Raw genomic sequence first — 22,283 nt, 5'->3', positions numbered from 1 at the left:
GAAATAGATGGATGTTGCATTCTACTGGAATAGGAATGGCATCAAAATATGCAGAAAGTCACTGCAAGATGGTATAAACTAGATGCTTGTTGAAAGTGCAATAGAATTTGGAAATTAACATTGGAACAGAATTATATAAAGGTTAATATTTTTTATACGACAGGTGCCTTTGGACAAGCACATTTGTACAATCTAGACTTGTTTTGGAAACCCCTTTTTCCTGAATTCCGTTTTAGTGAAGGAGAACAAATCTAAAGTTATATCTGAAGCTGCTCTACCAAAACAATTTCATTACAGGTGTTATAGATAGCCTGGATTGAATAGTACTTCCTTCTTACCCAATCAGCACAGGCTACCCATTGAAAAATAAATACATTTTCATGTCAATAAAAATTGAAGCAAAGAGTTCCCATTTATTTTAATTTCCTTATTGTCACTTGTTGCTATCTTGTGTCTAAGAAAGAAACTTGAATAAATAGTGTTATACAATATATCATGCCTGAGGCTTTTTATTTTTTTGACAGCTTATACCTTGATGTTATAGGTTTGTGAGCTGTACATTAAAGTCATGTACATTTTGCACAAGTGTAATATTTTGGGTGACAGTATGATTTTATTTGTCTTTGAAAGAGTAATATAGGCTTCAGTTTTATTGTTTGCTTGCCTCTAGGGGTATATGGAAGCTGAGTGTATTTTCTTAACAGCATTATTCTGGGACGGTGGGGGGGGGAGTCAGAATATAAATATGTCGAAGTATAAAAGGGAGTTTATGTGGGGGGGAGGGAAAAAAGCAAGGAAGACAACGATCTCTCTCTTTCTCACACACACACAAATAAAATTCAAAGTCAATCTCATTACTTCTTGAGTAAACCCTTCTGTTAGCATTAGGGTATGCAGAGTTCATTGGAGAGAGGCTGATGATATATGGATGGCTACTGAGTTGTGAGCAAACTCCTACTTTTATGGGAATTCAACTTCAGTAAAAGCCGCCCCCTTAGTGGAGACTGGTGTTTTGTCCAACCATGCAATAGACTGCTTTTCTGATGTCTAGCCAGAAAATAATATAGTGTCTGGACCCACTGTCCTAATGACTCTAAATTTATATATCAAAGAGGTCATCCAGTTAGAACCAGTTACCCTATTCAAAAAAAGAGCTTAAGGTTTTGGATGCATATTGGGGAACAAAGAGATAAGATGAGTCTATTCAGGTGTCCTATTTTGGTGCCAACTTACCAGATGCTCTAGCAGACACTGTTGAGCTACATCAGAACACAGGGGTTTGCCACAACCCGCAGCACATTTAGGAAAGGGGAGACAGTAATTTGCAGGAGCTGCAAGCATGGCCATGTTCTCTCTAATGCTCTGTATTCTGGTTCTGCCAGGTCCAAGTCATCAATCAGGTTCTTTTGGTTAGCAAGATGAAACAAACCACTTGTGCAAAAAGATGACAATTTATTGATGGGAAATGGATGCAGAACACACACTTGCAAAGAAAGTTCACACCTCCTTCCAGCTAATCAAGCTGTCATAGCTGGGTGTCTATCAGGGCCCCCACAATAGACAGAAGCCGTCCCGTTGAGCCACAGCAGGTTCTCCAGGCTGGTTGTGCAGTTCCTCCTGGAGCAAAGCCAAAGCATGAAGCTTGTGCCTTGGATCTTAGAGGCTTTCCTGCTAGGTGCCTGCTTCTCTCTCAGGAGCTGACAGGCTACATCCCTCCCCCTCTCTCAGAAGAAGGAGGGGGGATCCCTCTCGCAGGTTCCCAAAATATCTAAGCTGGGAAAATAATTGGCCTGGTTAGGAGTGAAAACCTCCCAGTTCATCCCAAGATAAGACTCTATGAAAAAAAAGGTGACATAACTATGAGAGGCCCATCCACAGAATGAGGCCTGCTCTTGTTAGCTGAAGCCTGCAAAAATCTACTCACTGCGTTAGGCTACACAGCATTTAGCAGCATTTTGGAACTCTGTGAAGTCCATATTTTTGTTCACTAACAAACTCAATACATCCTGTTTATGAAGTTTCAGGGATTGGGAGGTTCCTAATGTGGTCAACCTAGGCCACTGTGTCTGCACCTGTGGCCACAGCTAAATACCAGTTTTAAGAACCACTTTCTTAACCTTGTTTGCTCATTAACCCAGAGAAACATGCTTGTCACTTTAAACAAATAACGCAAGAATGGCTGCTTTTAAAATCTGTTATTTATTATTTATTTATTTATTACATTTTTGTACCGCCCAATAGCCGAAGCTCTCTGGGCGGTTCACAACAATTAAAACCATTAGGAACATAATAAAACGTCTAACAAGCTGAAAACCCAAATACAAAATACAATATAAAAAGTACAACCAGGATAAAACCACACAGCAGAAATTGATATAGGATTAAAATACAGAATTAAAACAGCAAAGTTTAAATTTAGATGTTAAAATACTGAGAAAATAAAAAGGTCTTCAGCTGGCGATGAAAAGAATACAGTGTAGGCACCAGGCGGACCTCTCTGGGGAGCTCGTTCCACAGCCGGGGTGCCACAGCGGAGAAAGCCCTCCTCCTAGTAGCCACCTGCCACGCTTCCTTTGGCAGGGGCTCACGGAGAAGGACACCTGTGGATGATCTTAAGGTACATATGGGAGGAGGCGTTCCTTCAAATATGAGGGGCCTTGAAACACAATGGTTTCTTATTGCTGGTTTCTTTGATAAGTGCTGATAAGATCCAGTTTGTAAACCAAACAACTTGTATGTTGTTAAGCCACCATGCAGTCACTGTTAAACTTTTAAGCAGGGCTGTGGAGTCGTAGTCATAGAGTTGGAGTCAGAAACAATACTTGGGTTACTGGAGTCGGAGTTGGAGTCAGTAAAAATGTACCGACTCCGACTCCTAATAAATTTAAATTGTATATAGAGTTGCAATATGTATATTCACTTGAATTTTATATTCAAATGATACTTTAATCTCGAAAAAGTTTTATGTTACTTATGTACCTAATTGAGTTCATTTCTTTTAAAATGGTCATTTGTTAAGTTGTTTTAGGTGTTCAATTGTTTTTTTTACTTTTTTGTAGTTTTGACTTTGATATCAAAGTATATACTTTACGTTTTTTAACTAGTAGAGAAAGTTGTTCCTGATTTTCTTTTATAGTTTCATATCCTATTACTTTATACTCTATAGTCTTTTGATAAACCACCCAGAGAACTTCGGCTATGGGGCGATATAAATGCAATTAAATAAATAAATAAAAATATAACCTCATTGTTTTCATTTTTGGGCTTCTTTAATAAATAAAATTTAAAAAACCAGAATGTCTTAGCTATAGCCTTTAGACCCGAGCTTTAACAGGTTAGGGTTCTAAAAAGTTGTGTGCTTGCAGTCGATGTAGGAAATATATAGGAAATTTGTTTCCTATATCGATATATAATTAAAGGAGTCAGAGTCGGAGGTGTCATGAATAAAGGAGTCGGAGGTTTTATGTGCCGATTCCACAGCCCTGCTTTTAAGCACCATTGGTCTCAATGGGAGCATTAAATATGTGTTTAATTCTCTTTGATTCGAATCAGTGGGAATTCAGAGTAGTTAGCAGTAGTTGGATCATGCCCATCTTTGGCACTTGTAGCAGTCATGACAGACATCTATGTATTCAGTTTGTTATTTGCTCAGGGTGTATTCATATTCTGAACTAAAATAAATAAATAAAAAAATTAATTATCCTTTCGTCGGTTTTTCCCTTCCCTTGAGAGAGAAAACTTGTCAATCTTGTTTGTATTATCAAATTGCAAAGATGACTTTCTCCAATATCGTGCGTGTATTTTTAAACTTTAGCAATTTAAAGATTATTTGACAGATGGTTCCCAAACCTGCCTGAGGTGAATTTTACCTACTGTATAAATATTGATTGCCTTAATAATTGGCATTCTGTATCTCTACATCTTAACAAGATATTTTTCTCTTAAGCTTTGAGGCATGAAAAGAGCTTAATTCAATTAGAACGCTATCGACATATTACTAAAAGGGCCTTGTAGTCTCAGCAGTCCTCAAGTGCTTTACTAGTCAAACATGTACAGGGGTTGGACAGAATGGTCACAATTCACCAGAAACACTTCTGCGGGATATTCACTAAAATTGATGGGAGCTTCACAAGAACACACTAGTATCTTTGTGGAGCTCCTATTCATTTAAGTGGAGCTTATCTGTCATGTCTAGCCCTGCTCCCCCTAGGTTAGAAGAAGGTGTTTCAGGTGATCAATCAGAATCAGACGCTGAAGTAGAGGAGTCGGCACCAGAAACAGCCGAGCCTGTACCAGTGGGGAGAAAGCTCTCACTGGCTCTTCCCCAGCTGGTGGTGAACTCTGTGCAGAGCTTATCTCGTCAAGGGCAAACAATACACAGTCAGTGGGAAGCCAACATTCTTCCGACTGAAAGAGTGCGGAGAGGCTAGCCGATCCTAGAGTACGCCGCAGACTAAAACGGGTGGAGCTAAAAGAAGGCAAGAGAAAGTCGGCTAAGCTGGCGTCCCATCAGAAGCTGCCTCAGAACTAGTCTCTCTGAAGTTAACGCATCTTGGGAAAGGGCTTTCCATTCTTCTTGAAAGGACAACTGTCTCTCTTAGTTTACACAGTTTTGCCTAGGGGCAAGTTCCTAGAGATTAGTCTCTCTTCAAGTAAGAAGATATGTTTATTGCTTAAATAAAGATTTGTGGATTACTTAGCAGGCTGCATTATTGTATCCCAAGAAGGCAAGAAGTTTAGAGAAACACAACATTATCCAAGAAAAGTTCAGAATGACCTGGTTCACATGACATGGCACAGTCAACCTATGATAAGTTCCGATGCCTCCATGAGCCACTTTGCATTTCTGGCCCCTGCTTGGAGGTTGCTGTGTCTTGCAAACCTGGCAAGCATGCGATATGCAAGGGTTAAACAAACACAGTCTGTTCTAGCAGGGGGTTGGTATGCAAGATGGTGGCCACATGCACCCCACAAGCACTACAGCCTCACAATGGGTTAAATAACCCTCAGTGGGTTTGTGTCATGCGTACCAGCCCAATGTATTATGTCCCAGTGCAGCAGTAGTTCGAAATGAAATCTAAACTTAAATATTTTCCCTGGAGTAAGACATGCAACAGTATGTGCCAATGGGAAGTGAGCCCCTGATTTTGGCTCTGGGTTTCATGACAAATTGTGTAACTGGATTATAAACTGAGGCAAAGTAACGTTCAATGTGCATTTCATCTGTGGATCTAACTACTTGCTGTGGTGTTTCACTGAAAGTTAAAAATGTGCCTGTCTTTAGTTACTGGTTTTCAATTGGACCAGAGAATTACTTCATTTGCTGTTAAAATTGATGATCAAAAGTGCAGGGCAAGAGAAATGGCACCTTTTATTGGATCAACGACTCATCTGAAATAGTGCAGGGATGTTTTCAATGAAGCGTTCTTCTTTAGGCATTGAAGCGCAGAACAAAAATAGAATGTTGAAGCTGCAGTACAAGACAGGTGACCCCAAAACAAAACAAAACACCTGCTTGATTAATGAGCACTAGTGGACCTTGCCTTGGTGAATTCCAGCCATTGAGTCTGCTACATTTATAATCCGTTTGGCATTTTATTTTAAAATCACAAGGGAGACCTGTGTGGTTCTGATCAGTAACTAGATTTTGTTTTCTGTACTGGCCCATTTTAAGAAGGAAGCAAAGTGTGACCACCCCCCAACCCTCTGGAGTAGTCTGCCAGCCAGTTATTTTCCCTTTGGAGACCCTTTATGAAATCTCCACATTTGGGTCAGCAGGTGCAGGCCAGGTTGACCCCCTAAGCAAGGGTGTGGAATATCAGTCCCTGGGGCCAAATCTAACCCCATTGGGGTCCCAATCCTATCCTCTGGGTTACCCAAAAGTTTAGGCACTTTCCTGGCTTTTGTGCCATTTTTCCCCCAGTGTAAAAGACCAAAATACTTCTTCTAAGGCTTAGTTACTGGCCGTGAAAGCTTTGAGCTAAAACATGCTGGTATTTCTTTGGCTCCACCCACTTTGCCTTCAGCTTCTCCATGACTGGAATGTGGCCCCCAAAAGCTTCTCTGAAATGGAATTCGGCCTTCCAGATGAAAGAGGTTCAACACCTCTCTCCTAAAGTATGGCATACAGGATACACAGGTTTGCTAGAAAATGTCAGTTGATTTGAAATCCAGTGGCAATGTGGAGGCTTCTGCTCAGATGAAACGTTGAGTCAATTTTTTGAGGGACAGAACTTGAGAAATGAAAAAAGGTTTGTGATATTTCTTGCAGTGGAGTCACAGCTTTAGGTAGTTACCAAGTTTTGGCTAAAGCAAAATGCTAGGCAAATGGAATGGTGTCCTCCTCAGGTTAAATTTCAGAGGAAAAAGTAATAATGATAATGATGGTGATAAGTGCTCCAGACGGTTTTTGCCCATCTCTACAGCTGACTATATGCACATAGAAATGATAAATATGAAAATGAAGTTTTTCTATCATAATTATTGTATTATGTTTGTCTGGGTTCTGAAATTTCTCTGCACAGCTGTAATGGAAAAGTCTGAATTGGATAATCCATCCAAGTTATTTTGAATCATCTAATTCACCCAATTTTATATCAAAGTTTTTAGTGTTAATTTTGCCATCAAAACTCTTGAAAATGTTGTCTTCCATTAAATATCTTTTTTGATGTTGAAATTAGTATCATTTTTATCTGCAGTGAGGTAGAATCAAACGTGCACGTGCACACACCCACACACCCAAATATTTTCTAATGGAAGCCAGTGGATCATAAGTGGATCATTAGGACAGTTCCCTGCCTGTTCACAATTATATTTTACAGCTGCCTTGAAAGTTCTTCAACATTGCAAGACTTGATAATTGGGCTCAGGGAGTTCAGAGAGACACAGTATTTTTTCACCCGTTCTCGATTTCTTTGTCTATATCAATTCTGCTGCAGTGGAAACCTTAAAAATTGAAGGCAGCATTATAACGTCTTCTGTATCATCCTTCTCCAACCTGGTGCCCTTCAGGTGTGTTGGACTACAAGTCCCATCATTCCTTTCTAGAGAGCATAAGGTTGTTGGAGGCTGTTCTATATTATATCCCTGATGTTGGTACTTGCCACCCAGAGAGAAAGATGAAGAAATATCTCCTCAGAGCTCTCGCCCATTTCTGTTGTGGTTTTGGTGTTCTTTCTTTAATTCCAAGCTGTTGTTTCCAGAAAGATTTTTATAAGTTCAGAGGAAAATGCAAAAGTCATCCAGGTTGCATTGATAGGGGCCTGGGGAATTGTAGAAAAGGATTATCTTGACATAAGGCCCTAGCATTATGAAAGGAGTTTCTGAAGTAACTGTGTGGGAATCCTTCATTAAGCTGAATGCATGTATGTGCCATGTGAGAGATATAGGATGTTTCACAACACAGTGCCAGATTTTATGGGCTGTAGGGTCACGGGAGAATAAATGAGAGAACGGCTAAAAAGACATTCCTGACCAACCACCCTCAAGGCTGAACCATAGGCTGCTGTTGGAGGTGAGCCAGGAGGTGGGAACCAGAGTCGAACCCAAGAGTCCAAGCCAGAAAGCTGGGTGTCAGAGCTAAAGAACATAGAACAACCAGGAAGAACTTGTTGTTCAGACATGGTCCCAACCCACTTTGTATGGTCCTTCCCGTCTGGGAGAAAGGGGATGACCAACTTGGGAAGGCCCAGTCCAGAGATTGAGAATACTTCACTGCTAGGAGAATGTTCCAAACTGCAGTTCACATGAAACTAATGGTTCCCTGTTCTAACCCAGTGAGCTCCCAATATCAACAGTCCAAGGAGTGCACAGGTTGTCTTGCTTGGTGGACCGAGATGAGACCTATGAAGGAGCAGAGGTGGTGGCAAGTCTGAGCAGAAGGGGCCGAAGGCAGCATGGGGGTTCCCATGCTAGAGTCCTATTCAGGAAGAGGAATGTGCTTAGGAGCCCAGGAAGGGCTGGAGCAGAAGGAGCAGCTTTAAGCATCTCACTCGGTACAGAGCAGTCATTGATGCGACACCTCATTCTGCTCAGGTTAGCTGAAAACCTTGTTCCCTGTCCTACTGGACAACTCCCTGGCCTTACTGACAAGGTGGGAATCTGAACCCCAGGGCAATGGTGGTGAGAACAAGATATGTTATTGTTGTTGTTTTATTGCATTTGTATACTGCCCCATAGCCATAGCTCTCTGGTTGGTTTACATAATATTAAGACACTTAAAAACAATATACAAAAATTAAAAACCACAAAAACATACAATATACACATACAGTTAAAACCACATTTAAAACCACTCAGAAGACACCTTAAACTATGGCTTTAATCATGGTGAATAAAGCAAAAAGCCTTATTCACTGTGGTTAAAGCCATGGTTTAAGTTGTCTTCTGAACATGGCCTGGCTTTCTGGCTTAACCACCATGGTTAAAGCCGAGGTTTAAGGTGTCTTCTGAATAGGCCCATTAACAACTTTAATAAATATGTGCCTAAAAAACAGGCCCAGCCTCATTTCATATTGCTAAATGTCTGGGAGAAGAGAAAAGTCTTGATCTGGCGCTGAAAAGATAATAATGTCGGTGCCAGGCAGACCTCATTGACTATGCTGTGTGGTTACAGCAACTAGGGTAGCATTCACTGTGTTACATGCCCCAAAGTACCACATTTATTATAGCAGTATTTCAGAAACATTTTTGGATGTGTTCTTCGGGACTTCTCTTGCCTCGAGCAACCCAGACTGAACACCAGTAATGTGTTCTCATGTGCAGGTGCATACCTCCTGCTGTTGCGTACGGATCTATGGAGTGGGATATTAGAGGAGGACATCAGAACAAGACGTCTCCCTTCCAAACCCATCTGCAGGGAACAACCAGGAAAAAAGGGGGAAGCACGTCCTGTGCTTCCCTCTATTCCAAGCCATGTTAGGACACAGTTACTGGGGATGCAGCCACCCTCACCAATCAGATGTAGATCAATCTTCATCCAAACAGCCCAGGTGCTGGGAGGAGGAAGGCTATGGATCCTGCGCCTCCCTGAACATTGTGCCTTCCTCACCACAGAGGAGCCCCTGCAGCAGTGCATGAATATGAAACCTGAAGCAGGCCTCCAATGCTGTAAGGCCACCATCATGAAACCCAGGCCCTGATTTCCACCACTTCTCTTTTTATCCATGCATCTTCTGACATTTTGCCTTTTCTGTTATGCCTAGACTTTGGGTCATTAATGATTGCGGCGGCGGCTGTTGTATTCTATTTTATTGTTGTTTTTCCTGTTTTATTGGCGTGGTTTTATATTTTAATGGACATCACTTCGGGTATTTGTAATAAAAATGTAGGTTATCTCATTGAATAAAAATAATATTCTTGCTTGCAAAGAAGAATTTGCAGGGTGTGGGAGGGAAGAGTATATAAGGAAACTTGCTTTTAAAAGTGCTGTTAGGTTTTAGCAGTTAATTTGCAAAACTGCTGTTATGTTTTAGTAGTCAATTTGCATAGCCTTGACGATGCAAAATAGACAGAAATAAGATTTAGGCTGCAATCCTATACACAATTAGCAGGCACTAAAGCCCATTAAACTTAATGGGGCTTACTTCTGTGTAGACGTGCATAGGATTGTGCTGTGAGAGAGCCAGCTGCAATGGATGTGCACTGACAGCATAATACAATTCAGTCCAGTTTAAAAGTGAACTAGTTATAATTTATAACTTAAAATTACTGCTATCTGAAAATGCTGTCTTTTTGACTTAGGCCATAGCTAGACCTAAGGTTTATCCCTGGATCGTCCAGGGGTCAAACCTGTTCCTCTAAGTGACACACAGGGCATCCAGTGCTCAGGCAGGGGCGAACCCTGGATGATCCCAGGATAAACCTTAGGTCTAGCTGTGGCCCCAGTTAAAGAAAATGGCCAAGAGCAGTTTTATTGATATTTAATTTACTCTAGCACTGGCCCTGCCATTAGGCAGAGTGAACCAACTGCTTCACGTGGCTGTTCGGTGGCAGTCCCATTGCCAGCGCCAACATACGATCCAACTGCTTCTGTACATGGAATAGTCCTTTGTCTCAGTTAGCAAAATATCTTGGGCCATTCCTAATTTACACACAGCATCAGCTAAGTCTTTCCTACCACGGTTTGTCTGCTGGGTATTAACATCTTTACATTACATGGTCCCTTCCTTTCAAACTGCTCAAGATGTTTGAAGATGTTTTAAAAAGAGTAGAATCAATATCATGCTTCCTTCCTATCTCCCAAATATGATACTCAGAAATGTGTTATCCCCCCCCCCAAAAAAAGATTAGGTTGTTCTTCATAATATCTTACTAAATAGAAATACAACGTATTCAGCCTTTAGGGAATAATTCTCACTTCAGGAGCAAGATTGAGAAACTTGACATCCACACACCTCTTATTGTTTAAGATTTTACTAGAGAAGTTAGCATTTCCCTTGGGGAAACTTCAGCATGTTTCATATTCATAATGGATATTTAAAAATTGCTTTCTTCAGAAGCTGTAACAAGTTTCTGGAGTGCCTAAAGAATGTCTTTTGAAGGTAAGAAAACATACCACAAAAATTAATAGCTGAACCACAAGAGCAAAACACAGTTAATGAACAGCAAAACTTCCGAGTGTGGATCCAGTCACTTCAAATATGGATATTTAAAACCTAGTTCGAGGCAACCACCACATAAATACAATTCAGTGTAGCAGAAGCATTCAACAATCTTCACTGTGCCAGTTACCAAATCTGTTACTGTATGCCATTTACCCAACTCACCTTGTTACATTGGGCTGCTACGTTGACATCTTGAGAATTTGCTGTTGGTCACTATACATATTCTGCTCAGCAATCTATCTGATGGGTCTGAGAGAATCCATTCCATTCTTCCCACTTCTCTGCATTGAAACATTGCCGGGAGAGATTCATCAACTTAACAGTCTTCCAGAATTTAAGAAAGCCATAAAGACTGATCTCTTCCGGCAAGCCTACCCAGTTAAATTTTAAGATGCCTTTTTTAATGGTGTGCTGCTTTTAATGTTGCACTGGTTTTAAACGTTTGAATTAGTTGTATGTATTTTATGGTGATTTTATTTGTGTTGTACCCCACCTCAATCCAGAGAGAGAGGCGGGTAACAAATAAATGTGTTATTGTTGTTGTTGTTATTATTGTTGTTATTATTATTAAATAAACATCAATTAGAGACTGATGAAGCATCCAATTGTTCAATCAGACCAATTGAGTAGTTCTTTATGTGGATTGTATTTCACTGACTATTAATTAAATCATCTGGACTAAAGGTTGGTTTAGTCAGAGGGCACTCACCTGCTGTTGTATAGCATCCCTCTGTCTCTTAGGTTTGGGTGAAGGGAGACATATACCTTACTGGGAGCTGAAAATGGATCCAACAGTTAGATAAACCAGATCACAGCTTCATGACACTGGCAGCTGCAGTTGATATTGAATTTGTTGCACACTTTGGATTACATCAGGGGTGAGCAACTTGTGGCCCTCCAGATGTTGTCGGTCTCCCGTTAGTCCTAGACAGCATAGTCAATGGTGAAAGATGTCAGGAGTTGCAGTTGAATAACATCTGAAGGACCACAGATTTCCCACTCCTGGATTATATGAACCAATCCAGAGGCAATTAATGTGGGAAGGCACTATGGAATAGTTCATCCTGTTTTTATAAGAATTATCAGAACCTGTTCTTTTGCGCTTGCTGCCGTTTTTGTTTGTATTATGCTGATGTGTTTTGGATGTTCTTATTACATTGTGTATTATTTTAATTATATTTGTATACCATCTGGTATCAGTATCAATGAAGGGAGGTTTTAAAATATTTTAATAAACAAACCAGAAAAAAATGAACCCTAGAAAGTCAACTCACTATAGCAATATATTTCCTATTTTGGCACCAATGATGAAGGGAGATTTAAAGTGTTTCAATAAAGCCAGAAGAATGAGCCTTTGAAGGAGAATGTGCTATATTCTATTTTGGCTGTAATTAATTTTCCTTGTCTTTATTCTAATTTATTAATTTAAAAGTTTAAAAAGACTATTTCAAAAGTAAAAGCTATGTATATAACGACATAGGGCTCATCTACACCAAGCAAGATATTCCACTATGAAAGCGGTATATAAGAGGCAGGAGACACACTACTGCTTTATAGTGGTATTGAAGTGCACTGACAACTGTTGGGACTGTCACATACCATATACTGCTTTCATACCACTTTCATAGTGTTATATCCTGCTTGGTGTAGATGTGTCATGGGCCCCAATGTGCACTTCAGTACCACTATAAAGCAGTAGTGTGGCTCCTGCCTTTTATATACCGCTTTGATAGTGGAATAGTGCTTGGTGTAGATGAGCTCATAGAGTAGGGGTGGCCACAAGGTAGATCTTCAGATGCTTTGGACCATCTCCCAGAAGCCCCTACCATCATGGCCAGTGGTCAGGAATACTGGTAGCTGAAGTCTCAAACATCTGGAGATCCTTTTTCTGCCCACCCCAGACAGAAAATGAATTATACAAATGAGGTTTTTTTTAGCTAAGTACAAATTATATTGGCACCTCTCTTTGCCATTATTCACCTGTAGTGATGTCATCAAATGTTGTAATTAGTTGGCTCATTGGCTTGAAAACGGTCAGTTCTTACTGCTCACCTTTGCAGTGAACTTGGATTTGCTATTAAGTTCAGAATTGATTGTGAGCTTCGAAGCATGTGCAGTAAAGTAGTACACAGATTCCCCTAAATGTTCGACCATCTTTCCATTTAGAACCCCTCAAAATTACTTGAAGCCGTCTCATTAGCTGCTTCCTGCACTTCTACCACAGCTCTAGCTCTGAGGAGGACTTTGAGAGTCCGTCTTCATACTGGTGACGGTGACTAAACATCACATGACATCATCCAGCCACATGAAAACAACCATTCAGAAAGGGGGCACATAATGTGGCAATGGCAGATTTTAGCTTAGTGATGGCAGTCTTTCTGCAAAGATAATGTGTGATGCAGGCCCTTGTCAGCTTTACCATTTTCCAAATAGGTGAGAAAGTAATTTTTTAGAGATGACTTAGGGTTATACCCATGGCTTCATTTAAAGTGGGTAAGTCTGTAGAGGTAGCACCTTACGGAACCTTTTAAGAAGGTCTCCTGTTGTCTGAGAACACGATGTAGTCTTTTTCTTGAACACGCTCCTCCCAAGGAGTGCTGTCAGTTCTATGGCAGCAGTGGTTTTGTCAGTGAATATCATAGGGGGTAGAAAACGACTCCTGGCATGAAAAGATTAAAGGATAATATCTTCAGGGAATCGTTCATATTTCAAAATGTTTCTTTGGTGCTTTATCTTACATATATAGAACCTTCGTTTGCCGTGTTTACTTTAACAGAACACTACTTGTAAAGTGCCTTTTTAAAATAATAATAATAATAATAATAATAATAATAATAATAATAATAATAATAATAATAATAATACAGTGTTTACCGGCATGACAGCTTATAACCACACAAGAGACATTGTTTTTGAAGTGTGGCACTCTGATTAGATAAGGAAGACCAGTGAAAGAAACTACATTATGCAGACAGTACTTTTCACATAATCTATTTTGTTATTCACAAAGCTCCCTTTTTGTTGTTGTTTTAAAAACTCTGGTTACATTGCTAACACACTGATCTCCTCTGCCAAATTTCCAGTTTCCACTTTGCAACTTCTTACCCGTTTGTACCATTTTTCTTCACGGAAAGGATTGAGCAAACCTCAGGAATACTTGTGTTAAAACTGCAGTTGTATTTAAAGTGCGGTGTATCCAAGTATATCTTCTCGCAATCTTTGTTTAATTTCTAGGTAGGGTCATTATTACTTTGCCCCAGGCTTGCAAATAAATAAGGCCACAAAAGTTACTAAATAAGCCTATGAAACCATTTGTTTGCCATTTGGGACACATTGATTTAAGTGGGAAACTGCCCAGAAAGTCCAACACAGTCACATTCGACTTCAAAAAAGGAAACTTCTCTAAAATGAGGGCACTGGAGTAAAGGAAGCTGAAAGGGGGAGTCAAGAGGATTAAAGCCCTATGTTGTTATATACATAGCTTTTACTTTTGAAATAGTTATTATAGAAAAGAGGGCTTCCTTAAAAAAAAAATGGAAGTCTTTCCCAAGTGAGGAAAATAAAAGGAAGCACAAACTTGCACAAAAGTGGTGCAAGCAGACAATAAAAGATGCAAAGAAGCATTTTGAAGCATTTGATAGCACGTCGCTATCAATATCAAGGCCAACAATAAAGAATTCTTTAAACCAGCTAGGGAAGCAGTTGGACTGCTGGATGACAGTGGAGTTAAGGGAGTACTAAAGGAGGACAGGGAGATAGCAGAGAAGCTGAATGAATTCTTCACTTCGGTGATATTGCAGAAGATATAGGAGAGATACCTGTGCCTGACCTGATATTTTCAGGAAAGGAGTCTGAGGAACTGAGGCAAATAGTGGTGACAAAAGATGAAGTGCTCAACCTTACTGACAAATTGAAAGCCAATAAATCACCAGGCCCGAATGGTATCCATCCTAGAGTTCTCAAAGAACTCAAATATGAAATTATTGATCTTATAACCAAAATATGCAACATGTCCTTAAGCTCAGCCTCTGTACCAGAGGATTGGATGATAGCTAATGTAACACCAAATTTTAAAAAGGGATCCAGGGGGAAATTACAGGCTGGTTAGTATAACATCTGCTCCAGGTAAATTGGTTGAAAGCATTATTAAAGACAAAATTTTTAAGCATATAGAAGGACAAGTCCTTCTGAAAAAGAATCAACATGGCTTCTGCAAAGGTAAGTCCTGTATCAGTAATCATTTTGAGTTCTTTGAGAATGTCAATAGACATGTAGACCGGGGTGACCTGGTGGACATTGTTTACTTGGACTTCCAAAAGGCTTTTGATAAAGTCCCTCACCAAAGATTCCTGAGCAAACTTCGCAGTCATGGAATAAGAGGAGAGGTCCTCTCATGGATCAGCAACTGCGTAAAGAACAGAAAGCAGAGAGTAGGAATAAATAGTAAATTCTCCCAAATAGTGGGTTGCAGCAGGGATCTGTATTGGGACCAATTCTTTTCAACTTGTTCATAAATGATCTGGAATTAGGAGTGAGAAGTGAAGTGGCCAAGTTTGCCAATGACACCAAATTATTTAAGATGGTTTAAACAAAACAAAAAAAGGGGATTGTGAGGAGCTCCAGAAGGATGTCTCTAAGCTGGGAGAGTGGGCATCCAAATGGCAGATGCAGTTCAATGTAAGCAAGTGCAAAGTGATGCATGTTGGGACAAAAACAACAACTCAAGTACAACCTGATGGGATCTGAGCTGGCAGTGACTGACCAAGGCAGGATCTACACTACTTCTTTAAAATAGTTTATAACGGTAGTGACAACTGTTGGGGCCCAGGACACACTCCATATACAGTTTTCAATCTGTTTTCAAAGTGTCATATCCTGCTTAGTGTAGATCTGGCCAAAAAGAGAGATCTTGGGGTTGTGGTGGACAGCTTGTCAACCCAGTGTGCAGCTGCTGTAAAGGCAAACTCCATGTTAGGCATTATTAGAAAGGAAATTGAGAATAAACTGCCAGTATCATACTGCCTTTATAAAAACATCTATGGAGTGACCACACTTAGAATACTGTGTACAGTTTTGGTTATTACAGTTAAAAAAGATATTGTAGAGCTGGAAAAAGTGCAGAAAAGGGCAACTAAAATGATCAAGGGGATGGAGCATCTCCCCTATGAGAGAAGGTTACAACAGTTGGGTTTGGAAAAAAAGAGGCTAAGGGGAGATATGATGGAGGTGTACAAAATTATGCATGGTGTGGAGAATGCGGGCAGGGAGACATTTTTCTCCCTCTCCCATAATACTAGAACCTCTTGCAGCTAATTGGTGGGAGATTCAGGATAGATAAGAGGAAGTACTTCTTCACACAACACATAGTTTACAACAATTTTAACAATGCTGGTTACCAAATCTGTTACGGTATGCCATTTACCCAATTGACCTTGTTACATTGGGCTCCTACATTGGTATCTTGAGAGTTTGCTGTTTGGGACACTATAAGCTTTCTGCTGAATGATCCATCTGATGGGTCTGAGAATCTATTTCATTCCTCCCGCTTCGCTGCATTGAAATAAACAGCAGTAGGACACCAATGAAACACCCCAATTGTGATTGTTGAGGGAGTTCATTCAGACCAATCGATTGGTTCTTTATGTGGATTGTGTTTCATTGACTATTAATTAAATCATCTGGATGAAAGTTTGGTTCATTCAGAGGGCACTCACCTGCTGTTATATAGCATCCCTCTGTCTCTTAGGTTTGGATGAAGGGAGACATAGACCATACCAGGAGATGAAAATGGATCCAACTGTGAGATAAACCAGATCACAGCTTCATGATGCTGCCAGCTTCAGTCCCTGAAAGCTGACACTAAACTACAGCCCAGGTGAACGGATATATTTAGAAATCCTGCTTTTCAATCTGTAATCTTGCATTGATATAACATAACTCTGATTATATAGTTTGGCTGTTTGGGGCAATATTTGGGCCTAGGGATCTGCTATAGACAAAGCCTGAATACCAAAACGGGGCACTATGGAGGGTTTCTATTATCCTCTGAAACAAAGTGGATCTTGTCTAAAGTGAAGGGGCTGTTCCTAAGGCTATGGATCTGCTTGAGAAATACTGTTCTTAAAGTTTTGGGTTGTCAATTGATACAAGTTCTCCGAGTAATAGTACAGTATCTGTCTGACTCTATGTCTATATTCTTTGTTGTGTGGAGTGTGTGTGTGTATGCTCTCTCTCTCTTGCGCTCTCCCTCACTCTCACACACAGAGTGTTATAGTGTGAACAAGCAACACTACATTATTGTTCACTTTCAAATAGTTTATTTTTGTGGAGGTAGGGTGGGGAAAGTGATCAAATGTCAAAGTGACATTTTATTATGATCAGATGTCAATAATGTGACAATAAAGTGGTATCTACTTCATCAAGGATGAAGCAGTGTGGCAAAGCTTGTGTTGCCCCCAAGACCGTTTTCTGGGGGGAGAAGCAGAGGAAGAGGTGGCAAGATCACTTCCACCACTCAACCTCCAGAAAAAGTATCAGCTCTGCTCATCACTCGAGACCCTCATCTGAGTGTCTCCTCCAAGCGAGGCTTGGAGGATGACAATAAGGTGGTGGACTTCCAATTGTGGAATATTCTCCCCACTGAGGTCCACCTGGTGCAAATATTGTCCTCTTTTTGGTGCCAGGTTAAGACTGTCCTCTTCTCCCTGGCGTTTGACAGCATATGGTGCCATTTTTAATGTCAGTTGTTTTATCAGGTCGTGGTATTTTATTGTAACCAGTTTTTAGCTGTTTTAAATGGCTTTTAACATTTTGTATGTTGATTTTTTAAATGTTGTTGTTGTTGTTGTTGTTGTTGTTGTATTTTTGGTTTGTAACATTTGTGAACCTCCCAGAGAGTTTTGACTATTGGGAAATAAAGAAATGAAAGAAATGAAATGAAGCTTTAATGGTGTCCAGCACAACCATCTATCTTTCTGAAATTTGGCAGGTTTCATCCCCTGACAAGGGGCTACTATGTCTACAAATTTAACCCAGTGCTGATAACAATATACAATATATCCATATACTTTGGCTGTTTTCTTTTTTAAAAATAATAATCCACAAACTTTAAAGACTCCTTGCACAACCCCTCCACATTTGTCTTATATGCCACAGGCTTCCTCTACTCCAAAGTATCTACTGTGGCTGAAAATTTCCTTTTGTGCTGCCAAAACCAAAAAGTTAGTTTGTTGATTTCCCCATTGTAATCAATGAAGAGACATCAAAATGTTTGGAAAACCAACCATTTTAATTTTTTTTAGATTGTAAGCCTGTGAGCAGGGACTGTCAAGAAATATTTTTGTAAGCTGCCGTGAGAGCCTTTTTTGGTTGAATGGCGGGATAAAAATGCTTAAATAAATAAATAAAAATAAACCAAAGTGAGACCCTGTGGCGTTACACCCCACAAGTCAATTCCAAATGTATGTCTGCAGTTTGTAAGTCTGTGGTTTTTAGAATGTTGGCCTGAGTGGACGGAGTTAGAATGTCTTGGGAGTGGGGAGGAGTGATATATAAGGGAATGACTGAGAGGATTGAGAGTGTTCTTTGCAGGAGTTCTTTTGAGGAAAACTTTTCAGGGAGACTTGTTAGGTACTCTTAGAGTCTGTAGTGCTCTCTGTATTTATGGTACTTAAGTTCTGGGAAATTTGAGAGTCAGTGTAGTGAGTGGTATCTTTAGAGTGTAGTGTGCATGTAGTGGAAGTATATTAATCAATACTGATAATAAAGAAAGTTCAAGAGTGATTGTGTGAGAAAAAGGAAAGCGTGAATGTGTATGAGTGACCGGATTGTATGAAAGGTTTCAAAAAGGTTTTTAAATGTTGTTATTTGAAACAAAGCTTATGTACTTTTAAAAATAAATTTTGATTGTTTTGTTTTTAAACTACCACAGAAGTCCCACGTGTCTGTTTGGCATTTATCATCTTAAGTTTACACATTCAGCACCCACTCTGACAATCATTCACCTCAGCAGATATAACTCACAGCACATTATTATATATATTAAAATCCTTCTCCATTTTAAACCCCTTTCTCCACATAGTTTGGAGGAAGGTGGGCTTTATCCCTTGCCTCAGGCGTATCAAGTGGTGGTGCTTGGCTTGAGCAGGGAGTAGCCTCGGCCTGGTCTGGTGTTCAGAGCCTGTGTCGCCCCATAATAAGTGGTGGCAGACGTGAGGTCTGGTGTTCAGAGCCTGTGTCGTGGCATAATAAGTGGGTTCGAATCCCACCGCTGCCACCACTTCCACTACTTCCACTACGTGCACACTACACTCTAAAGATACCACTCACTACACTGACTCTCAAATTTCCCAGAACTTAAGTACCATAAATACAGAGAGCACTACAGACTCTAAGAGTACCTAACAAGTCTCCCTGAAAAGTTTTCCTCAAAAGAACTCCTGCAAAGAACACTCTCAATCCCCTCAGTCCTTCCCTTATATATCACTCCTCCCCCCTCCCAAGACATTCTAACTCCGCCCACTCAGGCCAACATTCTAAAAACCACAGACTTACAAACTGCAGACATACATTTGGAATTGACTTGTGGGGTGTAACGCCACAGACCCCCCCTCCTTTATTTTATTTTATTTATTGATTTACTTATTTATTACATTTTTATACCTCCCAATAGCTGAAGCTCTCTGGGCGGTTCACAATTCCTTGGATCTGAAGCAAAGCAAGTCATGTCCAAAGCAGTCCAAAATAAAGCACTGAATTAGGTTCTCCCCCCCCCACCCTATGTGCAACCCTGCTTATGTTATTAGAATAATGGCAGAGGTAAGATTTTATAGGGAATGAAGATGTACCGCAGGCATAGATTGTGTTCCTTATGTGAAGCGTTGGATGCTCTCAGCAGGTGGGTAAAATGAGAAGCTGTTGTATTCAGTGGCTGAATTTCATCCCACACTCCAAGGGAAGCAGGACTTCTGCAGAGACAATATAGGCTATGATCAACATATTTACAGCCTTGCCAAAGTCCTGCTGAGGCCTATAAAGTTTCTGAATCTATAAGACAAGACGAGTCTGTCTTTCTGCAGATGGAACTGCAGGACCCAGAAAAAACAGGCTATGAGCACAGGAGGAATCACAGATGTTATATGATTGTTAATTTAGGCAGGAGCGGTTGCAATAAGTACCATGTGTCTTTGTGACAGAAGATACAAACAGACATTCACAATAGCCACTTCCTTGCTTAATGTCTGTGATTGAAGAAGATTCCCTTTTCTAAAAGCCTTACCTCCTGGTTAGCAAAAGACCTTATAATAAAAACCTGGGGATCTCCCTGCTATTTCCTGCTTCTCCTAACTGAAAGGAGGGCATCTTGGAAGGGAATTATTCCTTGGCACAACAGAGTTTTGCGGGGTCCCCTCCTTTCTCTGGGTTAATATATCTCATGAAGCCCCTTGTCCCCTGGGTCACATGTGTCTTCTGTAGGTCACCTGGCTAAGTAATATGATACTCCGGTGAACTAGCAACATGACTGCATCACAATCAGGATGGCTAAATACACATCACCAAAAAAGAAGAAAACTAAAGTAAAGAAGACACAGATTTTCATAAATTTTGCATGTGCTGACTAATATGTATGCATGCAAATTTAGAAGCAATTACTAAAATGTAAATAGAAATTCTCCTGATAGTGGGAGGAAACTCTGACCAGGTGATCTCTGCTTCTTGCTCAAACTCCTGTCCAGATACTAACTGTAGATGGGCAACTTCAAGGCCCCTGTTCTCTCTTCTTAGGGTTCTTTATGTTTAAACCAGACTTGGACTGTTCAACCCTCCAGAGGTTATCTTCAAATAGAGGAGTGTTGTCTGTAAAGTAGGCCACATGGCCAGTCTCTCACAATCTGAAAATAGACTTGAGGGTCACTAAGTATGGGCCTCAATGCTATCATAAACCTCAGTTAGGCAGCTTGATGGCAATCCATTCTCTCAGATTTAGGGATGTATGAGAATTCCATTTTAGGGCTGAAAATTCGATGGATTTTTCTGGTTCGGCTTTCCCTCTGATGGCATCGATTCAATCTGAAGCAAATTGAGCCAATACAGAGATTCTGGTTTTTGTTTTTTAATGGCAGCAATTTGCATAATTGGAAGGGGTCTTGAAGTGTATGCAAACAGTTGCATAATTTATTAAAAAATATTGGCGATATTGCGCAAATGTGTACACCTGTCCGCTATATAGCTCTGCAAAGGAATATTTCCCTCTTGTCAATATCCTTGTCAGTTTCATCTTCTCCACACACCTTCATTTGCCCCAGCAGAGCCAACTTGTCAATTCCCCCTGAAGTAAAGGATGAAATCGACACGTTCTTTGACAAGTATGGCTCTGCTGGGCTAATTGAAGTAATGTTCTTTGCCACCACAAACCATTTAGCAAGCCTTGGTTAAGCAGAAAAATGGTTAGTCTTCATTGCAGACAACTGTGTAAACGTAACGCTTAAGAATGGCCAAGACAGGGCAAGGTATTGATAACAGAGAAGGAGTGGGGCAGAGCACAAGATCCTTGAAACCATGACTTATCTATTGCAATGACCTGTAGTGCGATGCTGGTCTACATTTCAAAATGTGTTGGAGTTCATTATTTTACTTTTCCATTGCTACATTTGCTCACTTCAAGCATCCTTTGTATAAATGACTAGCAGAACTAAACACATAATAATCGTATTAATTTGAAAATGAATGCTCTGATGTTCAGTGTCTAAATCTATATTATGGAAGGAAAACACCTGAAGGTGTCAATTAGGAAAATAAAGACAGGCACTTGAATGCTGTTCCGACTGTTCATTATTTTTAGGTGTTTGATTCATCATTTTGATTAAAAAAATGTTTTAGCAAATATGGTGCTATTTAATTTTAAGTAATAAATAAAATAAACATCCCCATTCCCTATTTTCATTTGCTTGAACTTAGATTGCTTTTCTATAGAACTGATTACTTGTTTATTTACATAAATAATTTTAAGGAAATGTAGGGGCTCATGTACACCACAAGAGTGTACATGACGTTGTAAAGTGATCTATGAGTCTTGGCAATCAAATGAGTAGACCCTCTTTTAAAGGGTCTTTTTAAGTCCCTTTCTTAAAGTGTGGACACTTTCAGATCTCAGCTCCCTCTTTTTAAGGGAGTTGCGGACTGGGGTGTCCACACTTCTTTAGCTCTCTTTGGTCCTCACTTTAGCTGGCCCTGCATCTGCCATTCCTACTTTAAGAAGACCTGACCAGCTAAATTTGTGACTTGTTTGTGAAGTCTCTTGAAGTAAGATTATGTATAGGTCTGAGCTGAAAAGGGAACCTTGTGTGATGAAAACCTTCAATAGAAACAAAAAAGACCTCTGTCTTTCAGCAATTGGCTGAGAAGAAAGGCAGTTTCCTATAAGCAGAGCTTGAGGTAGATCACATCCTGCTTACTTCTCTATCAGTAAATATTAGAGCATTAGCTGGAGGTTCAAGAAAATATTATCAGTCTGGGCCCAGCCTGCATAAGTTGTGAAGGCAAACTACCCACCATGCATTGGGGACTGCCAGGTGCAAGTAACTCCCTTTTGAGGTCTTCTGTGCTGGAAAAACAGGAGGTTGATTTGAAACCACCATATGAGGCTGGTTGGCTGAGGTCAGTTTTGTTGGATCACAAATT

General features: G+C 40.2%; 1 protein-coding gene across 1 annotated transcript in view; it reads left to right on the top strand.

Annotated features, from left to right (window-relative positions):
* The window catches only part of MAGI2 (membrane associated guanylate kinase, WW and PDZ domain containing 2), a 748,620-nt gene that overhangs the window by 415,992 nt on the left and 310,345 nt on the right, over window positions 1-22,283 (top strand). The window lies entirely within an intron of this gene.

This window comes from Elgaria multicarinata, chromosome 9, assembly GCF_023053635.1.
Source record: "Elgaria multicarinata webbii isolate HBS135686 ecotype San Diego chromosome 9, rElgMul1.1.pri, whole genome shotgun sequence".
NCBI classification, from domain to species: Eukaryota; Metazoa; Chordata; class Lepidosauria; order Squamata; family Anguidae; genus Elgaria; species Elgaria multicarinata.
The sequence above is the reverse complement of the archived record's forward strand: the minus strand, read 5'-3'. Positions and strand labels throughout refer to the sequence as shown.